This window comes from Neltuma alba, unplaced genomic scaffold (assembly GCF_004799145.2).
Source record: "Neltuma alba isolate B1F8T4 unplaced genomic scaffold, ASM479914v2 tig00010245_pilon, whole genome shotgun sequence".
Classification (NCBI taxonomy): domain Eukaryota; kingdom Viridiplantae; phylum Streptophyta; class Magnoliopsida; order Fabales; family Fabaceae; genus Neltuma; species Neltuma alba.
Window position 1 is genome coordinate 785,285 of NW_021635173.1, and position 21,909 is coordinate 807,193.

Below are 21,909 nucleotides of genomic sequence, written 5' to 3' on the forward strand. Positions count from 1 at the left end.
CTGGTGGAAATAGTTCACAAAAAAAAAAGAACCTATTAGAAATAATAATCATGTTAAAAATCTTTATTATCATTATGGTGGCAAGGGTCATTGATCTCATACCTATCATATGCCAAAACATTTGGTTAACCTCTATCAAGAATCGCTGAAAAATAAGAATAAAAATAAAAATAAAGGCAAAGAGCCAAAGGTGGAAACAAATTTTGTTTGAGAAAAAGGCGATTTTGATTATGGCAACATGGATGTTGCTCATTTAGATGTTGCTGATTTGCCCATCCTAATAGAAGAATTGATTGCTTAACTGGTGATGGAAGTGTCCAAAAATGAGCCATCTTGATGTAATTGAGTTTTTATAATTAAGTATATTTTTATGTTTTGCTTATAAGTGTGTCTCTTTTTACCACAATAAAGTCCCTACTTGTAAGGTTATTAACTCCCAAATAAATAAAATTATGATTTTTTTATTAAATCATAAAATTATATTCCTTTTTATTAATCATGTTTCTTTTTAATCTTTTTCGTATATTTTTTTTTCATGAAAAATTACCATTATTGATATCAATAATGAAAATTTGTGTCTTGTTGATAATACAACAACTCACACAATACTTAGAAATGAAAAATATTTCTCTTCTCTAATAATGTGAGAAGCCAATGTTCAGATTATATCTGGAAGTATAAACCTCATTGAAGGCTTTGAAAGAGCTCATGTATTGCTACCTGAAGGAACAAAATTACATATTGATAATGCATTTTATTCTATCAAGCCTAATAGAAATTTATTGAGTTTCAAGGATATCCATAGAAATGGATATCATGTTGAAACAATAAATGAAGGAAATCAAGAATATCTTATTATCACAAATTTAATTCCTAGTAAGAAATGCACACTAAAAAGAATACCTGCCTTTTCTTTAGGCTTGTACATACACACTTAGTACAATTGAGACACATGCTATTGTAAACCAGGAGTTTACAAGTGACAATAAATTTAATGTTTGGCATAACCAATTAGGCCACCTCAGGACTATTATGATGTGAAAGATAATTGAAAATTCATATGGACATTCATACAAAAGTTAACAGATTCCACAATCACATGTTTGCTCATGTGCTGCATGTTCTAAAGGGAAATTAATCATTCAACTATCACCAGCAAAAATAGAAAGTGAGTCTCTCACATTTCTAGAATGCATACAAGGGAATATTTGTGGGCTGATACACCCACCATGTGGACCATTTAGGTATTTCATGGTTTTAATTGATGCATCAACAAGATAGTCACATGTTTGCTTATTATCCTCTTGTAACCTAGCATTTGCAAGGTTGCTTGCTCAACTAATTCAATTAAGAGCACATTTTCCTGACTGTCCAATCAAGAAAATACTTCTAGATAATGCTGGTGAATTTACTTCGCAAGCTTTCAATGAGTATTGTATGTCTTTTGCGATTGATGTTGAACATCCTATAGTACATGTTCACACACAAAATGGACTTACATAATCATTAATTAAACAATTATAATTAATTACAAGACCAGTACTTCTGAGATCAAATCTCCCGATTTCTGCTTGAGGACATGCAATTTTGCATGCAATAACATTAATTTGTATCAGGCTAACAAGCTATCTCAAGTCCTCCCCTTTACAATTGGTTTTTGGTCAAGAACCTAATATCTCCCATCTAAGAATTTTTAGATGTGCAGTAGATGTTCTTATTGCTCCACCACAATGTACTAAGATGAGTCCTCAAAGAAGGATGAGAATATATATTGGATATGAATCTCATTATATAATAAAATATCTAGAACCATCAACAAGAGATTTATTTACTACTTAATTTGCCTATTGTCATTTCAATGAATCAAAATTTCTAACATTAAGGGGAGAAAATAAACAGTTGGAAAAGGAGATTAGTTGGAAGGAACTTTCATTATCTCAACTTGATTCTCGTACAAAACAATATGAACTATAAGTTCAAAAGATAATTCATTTACAAAAGTTAGCTAATCAGTTGCTAGACGCATTTACTAACCCAAAGAAAGTGACCAAATCACATGTTCCAGTTGCTAATGCTCTTATCAGAATTGATGTCTCTGTTGGATAACCTACTATTGTAAATGAATATAAAGCACATATGAAGCATGGCAAAGAGTATGTTTTTTCAAAATTAATACCAAGTCTTTATGTAAATCCTTAGGCAAGAAGCCATGCCTTATGTCTTGCGATTTCACCATTTTCATTTCATTTTCTCATAAAAACCCATTTGTATCTGACTGGTTTTACATCTTCAAGTGTATAGACTACAGGTCTAAAAACTTTTCGCTTTTCTAGTGAATTCGATTCTGCCTCAATTGTGTCTTTCCATTTTCACCAATCTTTTCTTTGTTTACGTTCACTAATAGACTTTGGTTCATGATCCTCATCATCATTCATCACATCAAGTGCTATATTATACGGAAAAAAATCATCAATGTTGACTTCATTTTAGTCCCATCATATTCCATTCATAACATAGTTTATTAAGATCTCATTATTTTCACACATTCCAAGTACACAAGTTGCTTTTGGAATTCAGACATTTATATAAAACTCCCTGAAGGATTTAAGTTGCCAGAAGCATATAATTCAAGTTCTCAAGAGCAATACTCAATTAAGTTAAATAAATCTCTGTACGGATTGAAACAATCAAGGCATACGTGGTATAACCATTTAAGCAAATATCTGTCAGATGAGAGATATAAGAATGATCCAATTTGCCCATGCATTTTTATGAAAAGTTCTGGAAATGAGTTTGCGATAATTGTTGTTTATATTGATGACATAAATATTATTAGAACTCCCGAAGAGCATATAAAAGCTATGAATTGCTTAAAGAAAGAATTCGAAATGAAGGACTTAGAAAGAATAAAATTTGTTGTATCAAGAAACCTATACAAGAAAGGTCTTAAAAGCGTTTTTATATGGATAAATTACATCTATTATGTACTCTAATGGTTGTAAGATCTTTAGAGAAAAATAAAAATCCTTTTAGACCTCGAGAAGTTGATGAAGAACTACTTAGACTAGAAGTACCATATCTTAGTGTAACTAGTGCACTTATATATCTTGCCAGTCACACACAACCTGATATATCATTTGTTGTTAACTTACTAGCAAGATATAGTCCGTCACCAACATAAAGACGTTGGAATAGAGTTAAGCACATTCTTCATTACCTCAAGGGTACTATGGACATGGGATTATGTTACTCGAACATACCCAAGACTGACCTTGTTGGTTATGTGGATGCTGGATTCTTATCTGATCCACATGTCAGTAAATCACAAACAAGCTATTTATTTACATATAGTGGTACAGCTATTTTGTGGCGATCTATGAAACAAACTATATCAGCTACATCATCTAATCATGCAGAAATTCTAGCAATACATAAAGCAAGTCGAGAATGTGTATGGTTAAGATTGATAATACATCACATACAAACCACTTGTGGCTTATCTTCCAGCAAAATAATCCTGACAATTCTGTATAAAGAAAATACTACATGTATTGCGCAACTAAAAGAAGGGTACGTCAAAGATGATAGAACAAAGCATATTTCACTAAAATTCTTCTTCACTCATGATCTTCAAAAGGATGGTGAAATTAACATCTAGTAAATCTATTCTAATGAAAATCTAGCATATTTGTTCAACAAGTTACTTCCTTGTACAATATTTGAAAAGCTTGTTCATGATATCGGATGCCACAGACTGAGAGATGCCAACTGATGTTACCAAGAAGAGGAGTTAATACACGCTGTACTCTTTTTTTCTTAACTATGGTTTTTATCCCACTGGGTTTTTCCTAGCAAAATTTTTAATGAGGCAACATTGGACAGTATATAGATGAATGTGTACTATTTTTCTTCCTCTAGGTTTGTATCCCACAGGATTTTTCCTAGTTAAATTTTTTTAACAAGGCAAATACTTATATAATAGACATCCAAGTGGGAGTGTTATGAATATTATATGGATGTCTATTTATCCTTTCCTCTTCAACTTCACCAAGTTACTTCCACTACATCCATTATGCATTACTCCTCCACTCACATTCATGAGATTGATTATTTATTATTTGTCATTTAAGGACAAGTGTAACCTATGTGTAAGACTATACTTATAAATAGGACATGTCATTTGTGTTAGGGAGAAAGTGAAGAAATATAATAGTTCTATCATTTTTTTGTCTTCATCTTTTTTTACTCTACTTTTGTGGTTCCACTTCATAAGACTCTTACATATGTTTATTCAATTTTTAAAAAACTATTATGGAATTTCATGTTCAAAATCTTTAAGGTAAAATAATCATTTTTCAACAAACATATTTAATATTATATTTTATAAATATACACACATATTAATTATTTATTATTTATATTTTTATTATATTACTTATTATGTTGACAAAAATTATATTATCAACAAATTTATTATTTCAAATAAAAATATAAATTAGAATCTATCATCTATATAATTATTATATTAACTTATGTCCTTTTTAGTAATTTGCACATTAAAAAGTGATTCTGATAGCAATTATCCAAATACTCTTACTTTATTGAAATTGTTTTTTCATAAATTCTATTTTTTAAAAATCTATTTTCAAAATAATTTTTTTTTATGAACTATCCTCCAAATCATGATTTGATTTTATCCAAACACCCCCTAAGAGGGTTAAATTTAAATTTTGAAATGTTAGGGTTGTTATATGTAATTGATGCAAAGTTTATCAAAGTTTGTTAGAAACTAATTATTATCAAATTAATTTCTTGAGACCTAAATATTATTTTTCGTTTTGATGAGTTTTCGGGTAAGTTTGCTCTTGCATCGGAGATAAAACAAGTCTGTCCATTTCCTTTGGACTATTATAGCTGCTGTTGCAAGTACATATAATACTACCTCCTCCGGTTCTAATTATAAAATCGTGTTTGTAAAATACAAATGAGGTCTTATAAATAGGACTAGTGATAATAGTTCTATAGGGGAAGCCCTCTAATCAATTCATTAAGTGGGCTAATGACATTTTTGTACTTTAATCTCAGAAGCCCATTGGATATGGGACTTTTCTCTATGGCCCATATTTGTTATAGAGCCTAGCAAATCCAATTCAATGTAAAAATGTATCATATTCTTTTTCTGATTTCTTTTGATATCACTATTTGACTAGATTAAATTAGAACATTGTCATCCTCAATTGAAAGTATCTCTCCCAAAAGTTTTTTCCTTTTTTATATTTACTCATATTCAAACTCGATACATCATGCTTGTGCAATCGAAGTCCCTTCTGTTATGACTAATGCTTATTGGTTTTGCTTTTATTTTTTATTTCTTTATCAGAGTATCACCTTAGTGATATATATCAAGGTACTAAAAACCGGACCCGTCACTAAACCGGTCAAGACAGTGGTTCAAGGGTTAGTGGGTCAGACCGGGGTTAGACCGGAGTCAAACCGGTAATAATTAATATATTATAATTTAATTAAAACACATAAAAATATTTATATTTTAATTTTGAAAACAAAGTATTCAGTCTTTAAATCAATATATAAATTACAAAACATTTATATGTACAAGAATTTTCTTTTCCATGATTTTTTTTAATTTCTTCTCCTACCTATCACCTGTACGTTCCTCTTGCTTTTTGACTTTTCTCTTTGTTATTCTCCTTCTTTCACGTGATCACTTGCCTCTCTCCTCTTCTCACACATTACGAGTCTCAGTAGCTAAGATGGTCTTTTCATTTAAGCTTCCTACACTTCAGCATTCAGAGCGCATGTTTCGAAGGCAACATTCTTTTACATTTTGTTCTCTCTTTCTTCACCGGCGTCCATGGTTTTTCCACACAGATCTAATAGGCTCTTTGTAAAGCATAATGGCAACAGTCTAATGAGTTGCAGGGAGATCTTGCCACTGAGAAGAACTACGATGAGGAAACAGTCACAGCGGCAACGGAGTTCAACTTTCAGAGCAGAATTCGACGACGGTCTGGTCTGTCTCTCTCTCTCTTTTTTTTTAAGTTTCTAAGCATGGGAAGCTTTGAAAAAAAAAACCTGACTAACCCATCTAGACCGGCGGGTTACCCGGGTTAATCCCGGTTTACTCCGAGTTAAACTGAGTCATGCCGGTTCACTGTGATCCCGGTTTTGTTAACCAACCAAACCGAACAAGTGACCGGTATGTTGGTTCCCAGTCTGAACCGGCCGGTCCGGTCCGGTTTTCCATACCATGATATATATATATATAGAGAAAGAGAAAGAGGATTGTATCTTATACACCATACAAAACTTGTAACTCATGTATAGAGAGAGGGGAGGAGAAAACAACAAATCTTTAATTTTCTGACTTTGTAAAAAGGTATGAATTTAGCCACTTAATTTCTTTTAAAGCATTTTGTAGTATTATAATATGAACCTTGTTAACTTTTTAGAAAAGGTTGTTATCTAGATTTTTATGATATATTATTTTAAGTTAACTTTAAATTTTAGTTCTCTTTAAATTAGTTTTCCATTTTTAAATAACTTATAATATATATATCACAATAAATTCTAGAATGAAGGGAAAATGATACAAAAATGATACTTGAACTTGGAAATGCCAAAATGGTCAATTGAATTTGTAAAATCCTAGTTTAGTCACAAGTGACCAATTTGACATTTATAAATTTGCTGAAATGACCATATTACCCTTCATTTTATTTATTGTTTTTTAAAAAATCAAAACCCCCATTGGCTGGCCGGTCGCTGGAGTTCTGGTGCCGGCGGCAGCGGCCGTCATTGGAGCTTCGATGACCAGCTGACAATTGGTCACCAGAGCTTTGACGGCTGGATTTTTTTAAATTTTTTTACAACTTCAGTATAATGGTTAACAACTTTTGTAACATTATTAACAACTTAAATATAGTAGTTAACAACAGGTTTTCTAGAAAATTCAAAAAGTAATATTTTTACAACTTCAGTAATGCTGCTAACAAGTTCCATAACTCTATTAAGAACTTCGGTATAATAGTTAATAATAGGTTTTCTTAAAAATTTAAAAAAAATGGTATTTTTACAACTTTAGCAACTATTTTTTTGGGAAAATTTTTACAATTTCAGTATAACAATTAACAACTTTTGTAATGCTATTAACAACTTTAATATAACAGTTAACAATAGGTTTTTTAGAAAATTCAAAAAGTGACATTTTTACAAATTCAGTAATGCCATTAACAAGTTCTGTAACTCTATTAACAAGTTTAGTAACATTTAACAACAGGTTTTCTGAAAAATTTAAAAAGTGGCATTTTTACAACTTTAGTAATGTGGTTAACAAATCATAATGATATTAACAACTCTCATGACCATAAGGTGAAAAAACCTTCCTAAATAAACTGATAAATTTTTTTTTATAGTAACTTTAAGAAATAACTTTTTATAACCAAATCTTGCTAAATACAAACTCAAATTATATTACAATCATCTACACTAACTAATTATATAATAACGTTATCCGTGATAGAAAAGAGCAGCACCCAATCATACATCCTATCACGAATAAAAGAACTTTTCTTAACTCATTTAAATACAAACTATGTAAGAAAGGATCAATCTTATCTAATATGGTTATAAAACAACATATAACATAGCTCATAAATCAAAATATTAAGAATTATATCTTAATTAATATTTTATAATAAATTCATAAACAAATCACATGCGATCCTAGGCCTCTAGCCAACTACCAGCTTGCATATCACAATAGTACAAATCAAAGGACATAAAACATAATAATGTATGAATCAATTAAATACAGTTTATCCTAAGGTGGTAATATACAGGAAACAACATAACTCATAAATCAAGGAGACACTACAAGTCGCTAATGTAGCTTTACTTCTCCTGAACCTTCCTTGACGTCCCTTCTCTAAAGCTTTTACTTGAAAAATATTAAACAACAAGGATGAGATAATGTCTCAGTAACTAAATTCCTACCTATCACACACACTAACATGGGCTAGTAAGGTGTCAGGTGGGATACATAGAGTTAATAACAATCAATAGATATTTATTTAACAATTAAACTCATAATAATCATATAAGTCAAATATTTTTGCCAATCTCATGCGGCTGATGATTTCAAAAGAGATAATATACTTTTTATTTGTTCAAAAGATATAAATATCAAATGAAGTACCATGTCATATGCAATCCATGAACCCCAAATCCATCCTTATATCCTCATTATTTTTGCTGATTGGACCCATAGGCTAAGTTCTTTCTATTTAACTAGCTACCCTGACAAGCTTACCACATGAGTGATATGGACCGGCCAAAGACCACAGAGCACTCAGTGGACCATGGGTCCCCCCTCGAAGAACTAATAGGGTGTCGCAGTCTCTCGAAGAATTAGTGGACAATAATAGTGGCCAACCATAGAGCTCCATATGAAGGCCGATATCACGTGGCATGTATATATCTGTATACTCCAATTATCTCCTCCCCTAACCAAACCAGATGCACAGGGTTCACAATAACACATTTATATGCATAATCAAACGAATTCCACAATAATATCTCGTAGTCATAATCATCAATTTATAACAATACAAATATTTCAAACTTTTTTCAAAATAATATCCCACAAGACAGTTCATACAAAACATAATATATGTATATGAAAATTGATCATAAAATCACTCACCAACCTTATACCAGAGTATGCAATAAATAGAAATTTAGTTACCTGCCCGTACTTGAAAATGCCATGGTAGTATTTATATCTACAATTAAAATTAAAATATTATCTCTACAGTATTAGAGTAAACTACTCACAAATTTATAGTCTTTAACGCTTCCTCTAGTACCTTCGACTGTCACTCAAAATTCTAGCCAGAAAGGCTTTTTTTTAAGTTTGGGGTAAGAACATATATATGATTATTTATATTCAATTCCTAGGTTCCCTTAACTTGCATTATATTTAATTATTAAATTATGCAATTTGAATAACCAAATTCATAACCTAAATAGAGAACCCTCAATTTATAGTTTATGTTCTATCTTTGAAGAATTTAGACAGACAACCTCAAAATGAGTTAATTTGCTCTTACTGTAGAAGTCTAATTATTAATCCAACCGTTGAATTTAATGTCTTACATGTGACAAGTCTACTCTCTAAATTTCGGGTTAATCCAACGATGAGTGAATTTAAAATACTAATTTACTATCTGGTGTTTTGTCTACCAAATCTAAAAAAAACAAATGGAAAACGTGTCTAATAACTTGTAACTCAAAGATTGAATTAATGATCCAACTATTGAAATTGACGAGTATGAAGTCTAGGACCATCTGACCAAATTGCAGCTCGATCCAACGGTTCACAAACTTGTAAACAACACTTTACTGAGACTGTCTCAGTTTTGTACGAAAATTATTTAATTCATTTTTAACTCTCCCCTACTACCACCAATATATAGGCTCTTAGAGCTCCCTCTTTTCATGATTTAGTTGATGTGGGACTTCTCAACATTGCTATTTTATCTATCTTCTCATCATTTAGTCAATGTAAGACTTTTTAACTTTACTATTTTATTCATTTTCTCATACACACACACACACACACACACACACATATACACACGTACATAAGATCATAATTATTTTAATTGTTTATATATATATTCAACCTTTTTTTATTGAATCATAATAAATATCTACTTAAACCTGAGGATAACAAAAATCAGGATGTTACATAATGGCTACCTAATAAGTGAAAAAATTTTGTTGTGCCACTTTCATAGGGAGCTAATATTAAAAACATTAACTTTTATGAGAGTTGCTAATATCATCACATGACTTGTTAATCATGTTACTGAAGTTGTAAAAATACTATTTTTTTAATTTTTCAGAAAATCTGTTATTAAATGTTATACTGAACTTGCTAATAGAGTTACGGAACTTGTTAACAATATTATTGAAATTGTAAAAATGCAACTTTTTGAATTTCCCAAAAAACCTATTGTTAACTGCTATATTGAAGTTGTTAATAGCGTTATAAAACTTCTAAACCATTTTACTGAAATTGCAAGAATTTTCAAAAAATATTAGTTGCTAAAATTGTAAAAATTTCTTTTTTTTAATTTTTAAGAAAACCTGTTGTTCGAGAAGAATTCTTAAGGCCGAGTAGAACCAATGATTTCACACTCGTAACCATTGAAAGGGGAAGCCGAAGAGCTACAATCCCTTGATTTCGTAGCCATTGCAGAGGAAGAATCAAAAGACTGTATGTCTGGAGGAAATACAGCCAAAGATTGTTAATAGAGTTACGAAACTTGTTAAGGGTATTACTGAAGTTGTAAAAATACTATTTTTTGAATTTTCTAAAAAAATTGTTGTTAACTGCTATTCTAAATTTGTTAATAGCATTACAAAAGTTGTTAATCGTTATACTAAAGTTGTAAAAAAAATTTTAAAAAAAGGTAGTTGCTAAAGTTGTAAAAATGCCATTTTTTTGAATTTTTAAGAAAACCTGTTATTGAGTGCTATACCGAAATTGTTAATAGAATAAAGAAACATGTTAACGGTATTATTAAAGTTGTAAGAATGCTACTTTTTCTAAAAAATTTGTTGTTAACTGTTATACTGAACTTATCAATTGTAGAGATATGATATGATTTGATATGTAAATGTTATGTAATTATGATTAGGATTTGATAGGATATGATATTATCATAATGAGCCATTAATGCAGAGGCTCCTCTCACTTGTATATATATGTGTATATTCTGATCAATGAAATACAAGAGAATTATTCTCCATATTATTCTATTTCCTACATGGTATCAGAGCGATGTTTTCATTAAATATAACCAAGTTGTCCGGGAATAATCATCAACAAATGTAACAAAGTATTTAAACCCTGCTTTGGACTCTACAGGACAAGGACCCCAAACATCAGAATGGACTAACTCAAAAGGGGATGAAACCCGTTTATTGACACGAGACACTAAAGGAAGACGATGATGCTTGGCAAATTGACATGACTCACAATCTAAAGACGACAAATGTTGAAATTGAGGATAAACTTTCTTAAGAGAAGATAGAGACAAATGACCCAATCGACAATGAACTTCAAAGGGAGAATGACTGCTAGCGCAAGCTACCGCATGAGACACCCGATCATCCAGTATATAGTGCCCGCCAGATTCATAACCTCTACCAATAATCCGCCTCGTCAAAAGATCCTGTATCAAGCAATGAGAAGGAAAAAGTGAGACCCAACAGTTTAGTTGACGGGTGAGTTTACTGGGAGATAGGAGATTAAAAGCAAGTTTAGGAACATTTAGCACAGATGACAAACGGATAGAGGGTGTGGGATTAACAGTGCCAAAACCGAGAACTTGAGACTGGGAACCATCAGTGATGGAAACACTTGATGGATTGGCAAAAGCATTATAAGAGGAGAAGAGATGGCTGTTACCTGTCATATGATCAGTAGCCCCGGAATCTATGATCCACTTTGAGGAAGAAGAAGTAAGGGCAGTAGCATTATTACCTGTTGTAGCTGCGGCACTCACAGACGGTGTAGTAGATTTTAACTGGGCATACTCAGCAGCAGAAATCGTGACTGTGTCATGTTAGGATTATAGTTTTGATGATAACAAGTCAGAATATCAGGGTTAAGTATTTTGATCGATCAACTGATCGAGCAATCAGTTATCGCTAAGGTTTCAGATAAATGATCAAGTGTAAATCGGGTCTATAGTAAGTCTTTTTGATCGAAGAACTATTCGATGAATAATTTATCGATAAAGTGATCGATAATCGCTAGTGTAAAAATCACATGAGAGTATGGGAAATTATCGATAAACTGATCGATAATATCAGGTAAACAATGGAGTTACTGATAAGAGACCCAAATCTGAAGTGTATTTATCGATCAAGTTATCGATAAATCAGTCATCAATAACGACTTCGATAAAAGGTAACACTCTCTACTTGTTCTGCACATTAGTTCTGTTACAAGTTTATCGATCATATTTTCGATCATTTGTTTATCGATTACGTACTCGAACTTTATGCTCTAACTCTCTGAATGCAGGTGATCAAATTCACTGATAGATCGATAATTTTATTGATCACAAAATTATCGATCACATGATCGAAAAATCAATGTCCTTATCTACTCTTACTCAGTTTTGCTACAGCTAAATTATCGATAACATTATCGATAACTTTAACTTGTTTGCTTAAAGAAGTTTTTCACATAACGTGATCGATAAAGAGTCTGAGAATCGACATATTCGCATTAAGTTATGGTGAACCAATTTTCGATCAAGTTATCGATCACTGGTTTTTCGATAATATGATCGATCATTCAATTCCCCGGAATTCATGTTTTCACAAAACGTGATCGATAATCATTTCCTTTACCTTACAGGATTAAACTTCTTTCTTCACTATTATCGATCACTTGTTCGAATAGTTAATGATCGATCAACTGTTCGATCATTTCAAATAGCCTGTGTCTTTCTTTGATTATTTACATAACCATGTTTTATCGATAATATTATCCATCATACATTTATCGATAAGATGTTCGATCATCAATGACTGAAGCTTCATTTCAATAACATTTAAATTATCGATAATCTGTTCGATCAACTATATGTTCGATCACTTGTTCGATCATGCAATGATTTCCTCTTTCTATGATAATTCTTAAAGTCAATGATCCAACACTTGATCGATAATTTTAGTGATCTACTTCGAAAAGTCTTCATTCTGGTTATCGATAACTTGATCTATCATCAAGTAATCGATCACTTTTTCGATCAAACTAAACCAGAATGACATTTTGTTCTTCTTACTGATAAATGATTTCGTCACAAATCCTTGAATGATAAATTAGCTTTCTTTCTGTATTCAAGATTAAAGCACTCACCACAAAACTCTCATTTGTTCTAAGTTTGAAATATGCAGATTAATGAAAACGAGTGCAACGGCTCTTCAACGGGATTACGTAGACTGCGACCTACAGTGTCAGAAACTCAGACGCATTAATGGCGGAGCCGTTGAAACCAGTGAAACACGCAAACGAAGTCACAACGGCTAGAAGCCCTTCCGTCTAACGGCTATTTAACGATATCAACTATAAAAGGCGCGAAGAGGCATTAATGAAGAGATTGAATACCTGAACTACCACCTGCGATTATTTAGTTACGCATTCAATACTCTGTTTTTCACGTTACTACTGAGCATCAGTGTTTATCATTGAATTCACTCTGTAAGAGAGCCATTCACTACTTTTATTAAAAACTTGAGAGACACTCAAGAGTGTGGACTCTTGAGAGGGGTTGTATCCTTACGAGTAAGGGGGAGTGATTGAGCGATTCAATTACTGTACCGAGGCACCAAGAGCCCTGTCGATCTTGGAAGATAGTGAAATACTCAGAGGTGTTCTGGGGACTGGAAGTAGGTCACGTGGTTTAGACCGAACCAGTATAAATCTTGTGTCTCCTCTCTGCGGTTAAAATTTTCCTTACTCTGACTCTCTGTTTCATTCAATACTTGCACGCTTTTAATTTTAAATTTTTGTAACTCACCCAATTCACCCCCCTCTTGGGTGAGATTGTTTCTAACATTTGGTATCAGAGCAGGTCTCTTCACTAAGGATTTAACAGTCCGAAGAGAGATCAAATGGCAGGATTTGGAGATAGCGTGCTACCTGAAGGATGCTCAACATCTAAACCGCCAGGCTTCAGTGGAGAAAATTATACCTTCTGGAAAATGAGGATGAAAATCTTCATTAAGGCTACAGAGTATGGGTTGTGGGATGTAATAGAACACGGCAACTATGTCCCGATGAACACAATAGATGGCCAGCAAGTACCCAAGAGGTCCACGGAGTTCAACGAGGAAGATAAGAAGCTGGTGACTCTAAATGACAAAGCTATCAACATACTCACGTGTGCGCTTAGTCAGAGGGAATACTTCAGAGTCTCAAGCCTGGAAACCGCGAAGGAAATGTGGGAGGCTCTGGAGATAGCTCATGAAGGAACCACCGGTGTAAAACAGAGTCGAATCAACACTCTCACTACCGAATTCGAGTTATTCAGAATGAAGGAAGGAGAGAGTATCCGAGATATGGAAGTCAGATTCTCACATCTCATAAACCACCTCACTGCACTTGGGAAGAAATATAGTCAAGAAGACCAAGTGAGGAAAATACTGAGCGGTCTCACAAAAGAATGGGAACCGAAAGTAACAGCTATTGAAGAAACCAAAGGAGAATCCATTGGTTCTGTTGCAGCACTGTTCGGGAGCCTTGCTGAATATGAGAGCAAGCAAAAATACAAAAAGGAGATGAACGAGAAAAACCGGAAAGGCATCGCTCTTAAAACTCAAGAGAGCGAAGATGAAAATGAAGATGATCTTGATGATGATGAAATGGGCCTTATAGTCAAGAGGTTCAAGAAATTCTACAAAAACAGAACCGGAAAGAAGTTTCAGCCGAAACGCAGAATTTCCTCATATCCGAACGAATCAAAGGATCCAATCATTTGCTTCGAATGTAAGAAGCCAGGACATATCAAGGCGGAATGTCCCCAACTCTCCAGAGCAAAGGACAAAGAAAAGAAGAAAGAAAGATTCAGAAAGAAGAAAGCTTTCGTCACATCAATCTGGGGAGACAGCTCCTCCGATGAAGAAGAAGGAAGTGATGATGAAGAGACAGCTAATATCTGTCTAGTGGCCCAAGAAAACGAGGAATCAGAAACAGACGAGGTAATAATTTCTGAACCATCTTATGATGAATTGCAGTCCGAATACAATGCTTTACATTTAGAATTAGTAAGAATTGCAAAAGAGTTAGTTAGCTCTAAGAAAAGGATAAAGTTTTTAGAAGATCAACAATCAAAAGTTGAAGTCAATTCAGACTCGACTTTGACTTGTAAAAGTTGTGAAAAGAATGAAAGAAAGATTGAAGATCTTACCAGAACCTTAGAAAAATTCACCAAAGGTAGCGAAATGCTTAAGGTGATTCTAGGAGCTCAACGATGCTCTATGGACAAGACTGGTATAGGATACGATCCAACCCAAGATAAATCGAAAGGAAAGAAAAAGAATAGTGGTAGATCATATCTTACATATTTTAGAAATTCTGTGCATTCCTCAAATCCTTTTGCACTTTGTTCTCATTGCAACCGTAAAGGCCATTCAACTTCTTCTTGTTACTATAAGAAGAAAGGAGATTACGGAACATTAAAATGGGTGCCCAAAGGTACTTATGCACCAAAAATAACTCATACTAACCAAAAAGGACCCAAGAAGGTATGGGTACCTAAAACATGATTGTAATTTTTGCAGGTATGTCTCAAGGCATCCAGAACAAATAAATGGTATATAGACAGCGGATGTTCCAGACACATGACGGGTGACACTGAGAAGTTTACATCACTCAAACCAAAAGACGGAGGAAAAGTAAGCTTCGGAGGAAACCAATCGGGAAAAATTGCTGGAATCGGAGAAATCGGAAGTAGTATAGGCATGAAGGTCGAAGACGTGTACTACGTGGAAGGTCTGTGTCATAATCTCTTAAGCGTCAGTCAGAGTGCGGACAAAAACAACTGGGTGATCTTTGATTCTGAAGAGTGCTTAATCATAAGCAAAGATGATCTACCTTTGAAGAAAGAAGAATTGAATACGAAGCTGAGAGCTCCGAGGGACGGTAACTGTTATACACTTCAACTTGATTCTAAAACTTCTGAAAACTGTTTTATTAGTAAAAGGGAGGAAAGTTGGATTTGGCACAAACGACTTGCACATGTCAACATGAATCAACTTTCAAAATTAATAAAAAGGGATCTAGTTGTTGGTTTACCAAAAATCCAGTATGAACGCGATGATGTTTGTGATGCTTGTCAAAAGGGTAAACAAACAAAATCTTCATTTAAATCAAAGAAGATAGTTTCAACTGAAAGACCTCTCCAAATGATTCACATGGACTTGGTCGGTCCATCTAGAGTAAAAAGCTTCGGGGGAAATCTTTATACTCTTGTAATAGTTGATGACTATTCAAGGTTTACCTGGACTTTGTTTCTTTCCTCTAAAGATGAAACTTTTAATGCTTTCATTGTTTTTGCCAAAAAGGTCCAAAATGAGAAAGGTATATCTATTGTGTCTATCAGGTCAGATCACGGAGGAGAATTTGAAAACAACGAATTTGCAGAATATTGCGAGGAACATGGAATTGACCACAACTTTTCTGCACCAAGGACTCCTCAACAAAACGGAGTAGTTGAACGAAAAAATAGAGTACTCACGGAGATGGCTAGAGCAATGCTAAATGAGAAAGGGGTCTCACAAGTATTCTGGGCAGAAGCAATGAGCACAGCCTGCTATATTTCAAATAGAGCCTACATCAGAACACTGCTCGGGAAGACTCCATATGAATTGTACAGGGAAGAAAACCCAATTTGTCACACCTAAGGATCTTTGGAAGCAGATGCTATATCCACAACAACAACAAAGAAAACCTGGGTAAATTCGATCCTAAAGCTGATGAGGGTTTGTTTCTTGGCTACTCTAATCGTAGTAAAGCATATAGAATTTTCAATAAACGAACCTTTACAATAGAAGAATCAATTCATGTGGTGTTTGCTGAAACTGAAACAATTTCGAAACCTGTAGATGATGATGCTGAAATCGTTCAAAATTTTCAAAAACTGGATTTGAACAAAAACTCGAACAAATTATTTTCAGAAACCGTTTCAGAAAACAGGGATGTTTTAAACGATCCCTCTTTACAAGAAAATCTAGAGCAGCCAAAGGCATGGAGACACAACCGAGATCATCCTCTGGATCAAGTCATCGGTAAAGTCAATGAAGGGGTCAAAACCCGGAGACAAATTGTCAATGAAGTTCTTTTCTCTGCTTTCATATCTCACATTGAGCCCTCTAATATTGACGAAGCACTATCAGATGAATTCCTCTAATATTGACGAAGCACTATCAGATGAATTCTGGATAGTTGCGATGCAGGAAGAACTTAATCAATTTGAGAGAAATCAAGTTTGGGAATTGGTACCCAGACCAGAAGACCATCCGGTCATTGGCACCAAATGGGTATTCAAAAACAAGCTCGATGAATCAGCTCAGATCGTCAGAAACAAAGCCAGATTAGTAGCAAAAGGCTATAATCAAGAAGAGGGAATCGATTATGAAGAAACGTATGCTCCTGTAGCTAGATTGGAAGCCATACGAGTTCTTTTGGCTTTTGCTTGCATCAAAGATTTCAAACTATTTCAAATGGATGTTAAAAGTGCATTTCTGAACGGTTATATATCCGAAGAGGTGTTTATCGAACAACCTCCTCCCGGTTTTGAAAATTCAAATTTTCCAAATCATGTTTACAAACTTAAAAAGGCTTTGTATGGTTTGAAACAAGCGCCCAGAGCCTGGTATGAACGACTTAGCAACTTCCTTATAGAAAAAGGTTTCGAAAGAGGTAAAGTGGATGCCACACTTTTCATTAAAAGAAATAGGAAATCTTTTGATTGTTCAAATATATGTAGATGATATTATTTTCGGTGCTACTAACGAAGATCTCTGTCAAGAATTTGCTAAGCTTATGCAGGGAGAATTCGAGATGTCCATGATGGGAGAATTAAACTTCTTTCTGGGATTACAAATCAAACAAAGAAAAAACGGTATATTTATCTCCCAGACGAAATATGTAAAGGAGTTGCTGAAGAAATTCGGAATGGAGAATGCTAAAAGTGTAAAGACTCCAATGAGCTCAACCTGTTCGCTTGATATAGACGAAGACGGGAAAGACATAAATCTAACAAGATATAGAGGGATGATCGGTTCCTTACTATACCTCACTGCAAGTAGACCAGATATTCAGTTCAGTGTGGGAATGTGTGCGAGATATCAGTCAGCTCCAAAGGAGTCGCATGAAGAAGCCGTGAAGAGGATACTCAGATATCTTGTAGGAACTCAAAATTTAGGAATCTGGTATCCAAAAAGAGGAACCGAATATTTAATGGGATACTCAGACGCCGATCACGGTGGATATAAAACAGACAGAAAAAGCACCAGTGGACAATGTCAATTCTTCGGAGGATGTCTTGTCTCATGGTCAAGCAAAAAGCAAAACACCGTGGCAATCTCCTCAACTGAATCAGAATATGTAGCCACTGCCTGCTGTTGTGCTCAGATCTTATGGCTAAAACAACAAATACAAGATCTAGGAATCAACTTACGTGAGATTCCAATCTTATGTGATAATACGAGCACGATAAGTCTGTCCAAGAATCCAGTTCATCATGCTCGAACCAAACACATTGATGTTCGACATCACTTTATTCGTGATCATGTTCAAAAGAAAGATGTAAAAGTTGAATTCATCCCCACTGAATATCAGATAGCCGACATCTTCACAAAACCACTAGACCAACAGAAGTTCAGCTACTTCAGAGGAGAATTGGGAATGGTAAATCCCAATGAATTGTAAGAAATTTCATACTATCTCTCAAGATTAAATGTTTAAATTTATTGTTTTGATGATAAAATAACTAACTTAAGCATCGGAGTATGTAGAAATTTGTTTTGCAGGAAGCTCTGTTTCGATGAAGAAAAACAGAGGTAAACAGAGTATGAGATTATCGATCAATTGATCGATAATCATGAAGGCAAGTGGGAGATAATTTATCGAACAACTGATCGATAAATTCACTTTGTAAAGAAAGGGAATTGCTCCAACACTACAATTATCGATAACGTGATCGATAAAATAAATATCGATCAGAACATCGATCAAGAGCCTCAAGGTTCCGAGACCATCCGTCAAATTTGGTAAGCATTGATCGATAAGCTGACCGATAAGCTTAATTATCGAACAAATATTCGATAAATTACATCAGGTACGCATTTCTTTTTACTTACTTTATCGATAATAGTTCGATAAATGCATGATCGATAACGTAATCGATAAAACTGATCTTTGTTCAAGTGTGTTCTTCATAATTATCGAACACGTGATCGATCAAGTGTTGATCGATAACTTAATCGATAATTTCAAGAACTATAACGGTACTGTTCTGAAATCCATCCGTCAGTTTTTCGAACCCTAACTCGAACATTTCCCGTCCCTGTTCTTCGCAACGGTCGATTTTCACCACTATCTTAAATTCTTCCACGTACACCGATCGAATCCTTCTCTGCTGCATTCCCAACCTTCACCCACCTCAAACTCACCGATTAATCTGTCAAAAACTCGCTCAGCACCTCCGAAATGGCTCGGGTGAAGCAACCGAACGTGGAAAAGGGAGAAGCGCAGGAGAAACATCCTCAATCGAGCGACAACCACTGCCTCGGGTACTCGAAAGCGCTACAGGAAACCGAAGGTGAGGGAGGAATCAAAAAGAAAGAGAGCTACTCTGAAAATCCGGGAAAGTCGGACCGAAGAACAACCGGCCTCTCTCAGAAAGTCTCCCCGGTCCAATCAAAGCTACCGATTGTGACTGAGGAATCGGAGACCGAGTCGGATGATGGGGTCTCAGTTCAGAAAGCCGTGGAATCAGCCTTGAATATCTCTGTCCCAAGCAAACCGAAAAGAAGAAACAGAGGGCAAGTGAAGGAGTCGCTCGGGAAATCCCTTCTGTAGGTATACCCACTGAATTTTCTGAGTTATTATCTGGCAATCTCGATAATGAAGTTAATATAGCAAAGTATAGAGGGCCGATTTTGCCAATAGAAAATTCTGTCCTGTGGTATCTGTTGATTTAGAGGGTCTGAAGAAAAATAAACAGATTGAGCTTGATTTAAGTGACCCACTGCAGCATTATTCGAATTGGTTAATTATTGGTGGTGAATACTGTCCCGAAGTGGTTAAAAGATTCTACTGTAATATGGAATCAGTAGAAAAATATGATGATAAGACAATCTCATAGAAAATTGTCTGAAAGTACACTGAGAGGCAGAGCCTTTAAAATAACCAGTGCCAAATAATGACTGCTAGGGACTCAAGATTTTGTGCGAGGTGGTGACATGAATGAAGTAAAGGCTTATAGATCTTATCTTAATGCAGAACAGTGATTATCCCGGTGAGCTGAATTTCCCACCTAAGCAGATGTGTGACTTCTATAGGATCATCCATTACATCTATTCTAGGTGTATGGTAAACAAATCCGGTAGCTTCTCACATCTCACTCAGGATGATTATCTTCTACTAGCCCGGATTATTAGTGGGGAAAAGATTAACATTGGGGATCTTATTTACTCTGAGATGAAGGACTTTGTTCTTAACAAGTCCAGATCAACCCCAATTCCCTATCCTCAGCTGGCCACCTATTTCCTTCAGGCACATAACATTGCTCCTTTTGAGCCTGGGGAAATCAAGACTAAGGTTCCTGGTTTTGGCCTCACTCAACTCCACAAAATGAGGATTTCTTTCCCTTTACACCATCACAGAAAGTATCTCAGAAGGATAAGGGAAAGCAACCTGCTGCTAGTACATCTCGGACCCAGGATGAAGCTGAATCCACTGCTGCCCCATCTCATACCCCTGGTCCATCTTTTATGGAGAGATCCCTCAGGGAAATGTTTCAGGCTGAGCTTCGGGCATTTGAGACCAGAGTCTACTCCACTGCCAGAGACTATGGGGAAGTTTCTGACCGGAAGTTTGATGGCATCTCTAAGATTCTGGATCTTCACCAACAAGCTATGGTGGTTTTGGAAAGAGAAGTCACCGAGAGGTTTAATTCAGTGGACAAGGAACTCCAAGAGCTTAAAGGCTTAGTTACCTCTCTCTGCCAGCACTTCACTCCACCTAGCACAAGCTTCAGCTATGAGGATCTCCTCTTCCATCCTCCCTCTCCACCACACCCTGAGCCTGCACCTCCTTCCTCTCCTTACCCACTTCTCCTATTTCCACCACTTCTCCTGTTCCATCTACTTCTACTTCTGTCCCTACGACTCTTGCTCTTATCACTGTACCCCAACCTGTTCACTCCTTTCATTTTCCATCTATTTCTCCACTTTTTCCTCTTCCTCCTCTCCCTATTTCCCTAACCATTCCCTCGGTTCCTACCCCTTCTGATGCTGACAAAAGGGGGAGAAGAAAACTGATGATATTTCGTAGATTATATGGCTTTATGAGTTGCTTTTTGGTTCCATGTCATGACTTTATATTATCTCTTTTGTTATCTCCTTTTATGTATCTGGATAGTGTTTTTATCGATAATATGTTCTTGATATTTATCTGCCCTTTTTCATGCTTTTTGAGAATATGAAACTGTTGATGTTCTCTCTGATAAATGATTCATAACCTGTGTTTTGTCATCATCAAAAAGGGGGAGAATGTTAGGATTATAGTTTTGATGATAACAAGTCAGAATCAGGGTTAAGTATTTTGATCGATCAACTGATCGAGCAATCAGTTATCGCTAAGGTTTCAGATAAATGATCAAGTGTAAATCGGGTCTATAGTAGTCTTTTTGATCGAAGAACTATTCGATGAATATTTATCGATAAAGTGATCGATAATCGCTAGCGTAAAATCACATAAGAGTATTGGGAATTATCGATAACTGATCGATAATATCAGGTAAACAATCGAGTTACTGATAAGAGACCCAAATCTGAAGTGTATTTATCGATCAAGTTATCGATAAATCAGTCATCAATAACGACTTCGATAAAGGTACAACTCTCTACTGTTCTGCACATTAGTTCTGTTACAAGTTTCGATCATATTTTTCGATCATTTGTTTATCGATTACGTACTCGAACTTTATGCTCTAACTCTCTGAATGCAGTGATCAAATTCACTGATAGATCGATAATTTTATTGATCACAAAATTATCGATCACATGATCGAAAAATCA

At 34.7% G+C, this 21,909-nt stretch overlaps 1 long non-coding RNA gene across 1 annotated transcript; it reads right to left on the reverse strand.

Annotated features, from left to right (window-relative positions):
• Positions 1 to 10,870: 10,870 nt before the first annotated feature.
• LOC114755248 (uncharacterized) lies at positions 10,871 to 11,652 on the reverse strand. The gene is made up of 2 exons (XR_003741290.1): positions 11,573 to 11,652; positions 10,871 to 11,261 (listed from the first exon to the last, which is right to left on the reverse strand). It is a non-coding gene; the product is annotated as an uncharacterized LOC114755248 (long non-coding RNA).
• Between the last annotated feature and the right edge of the window lie 10,257 nt (positions 11,653 to 21,909).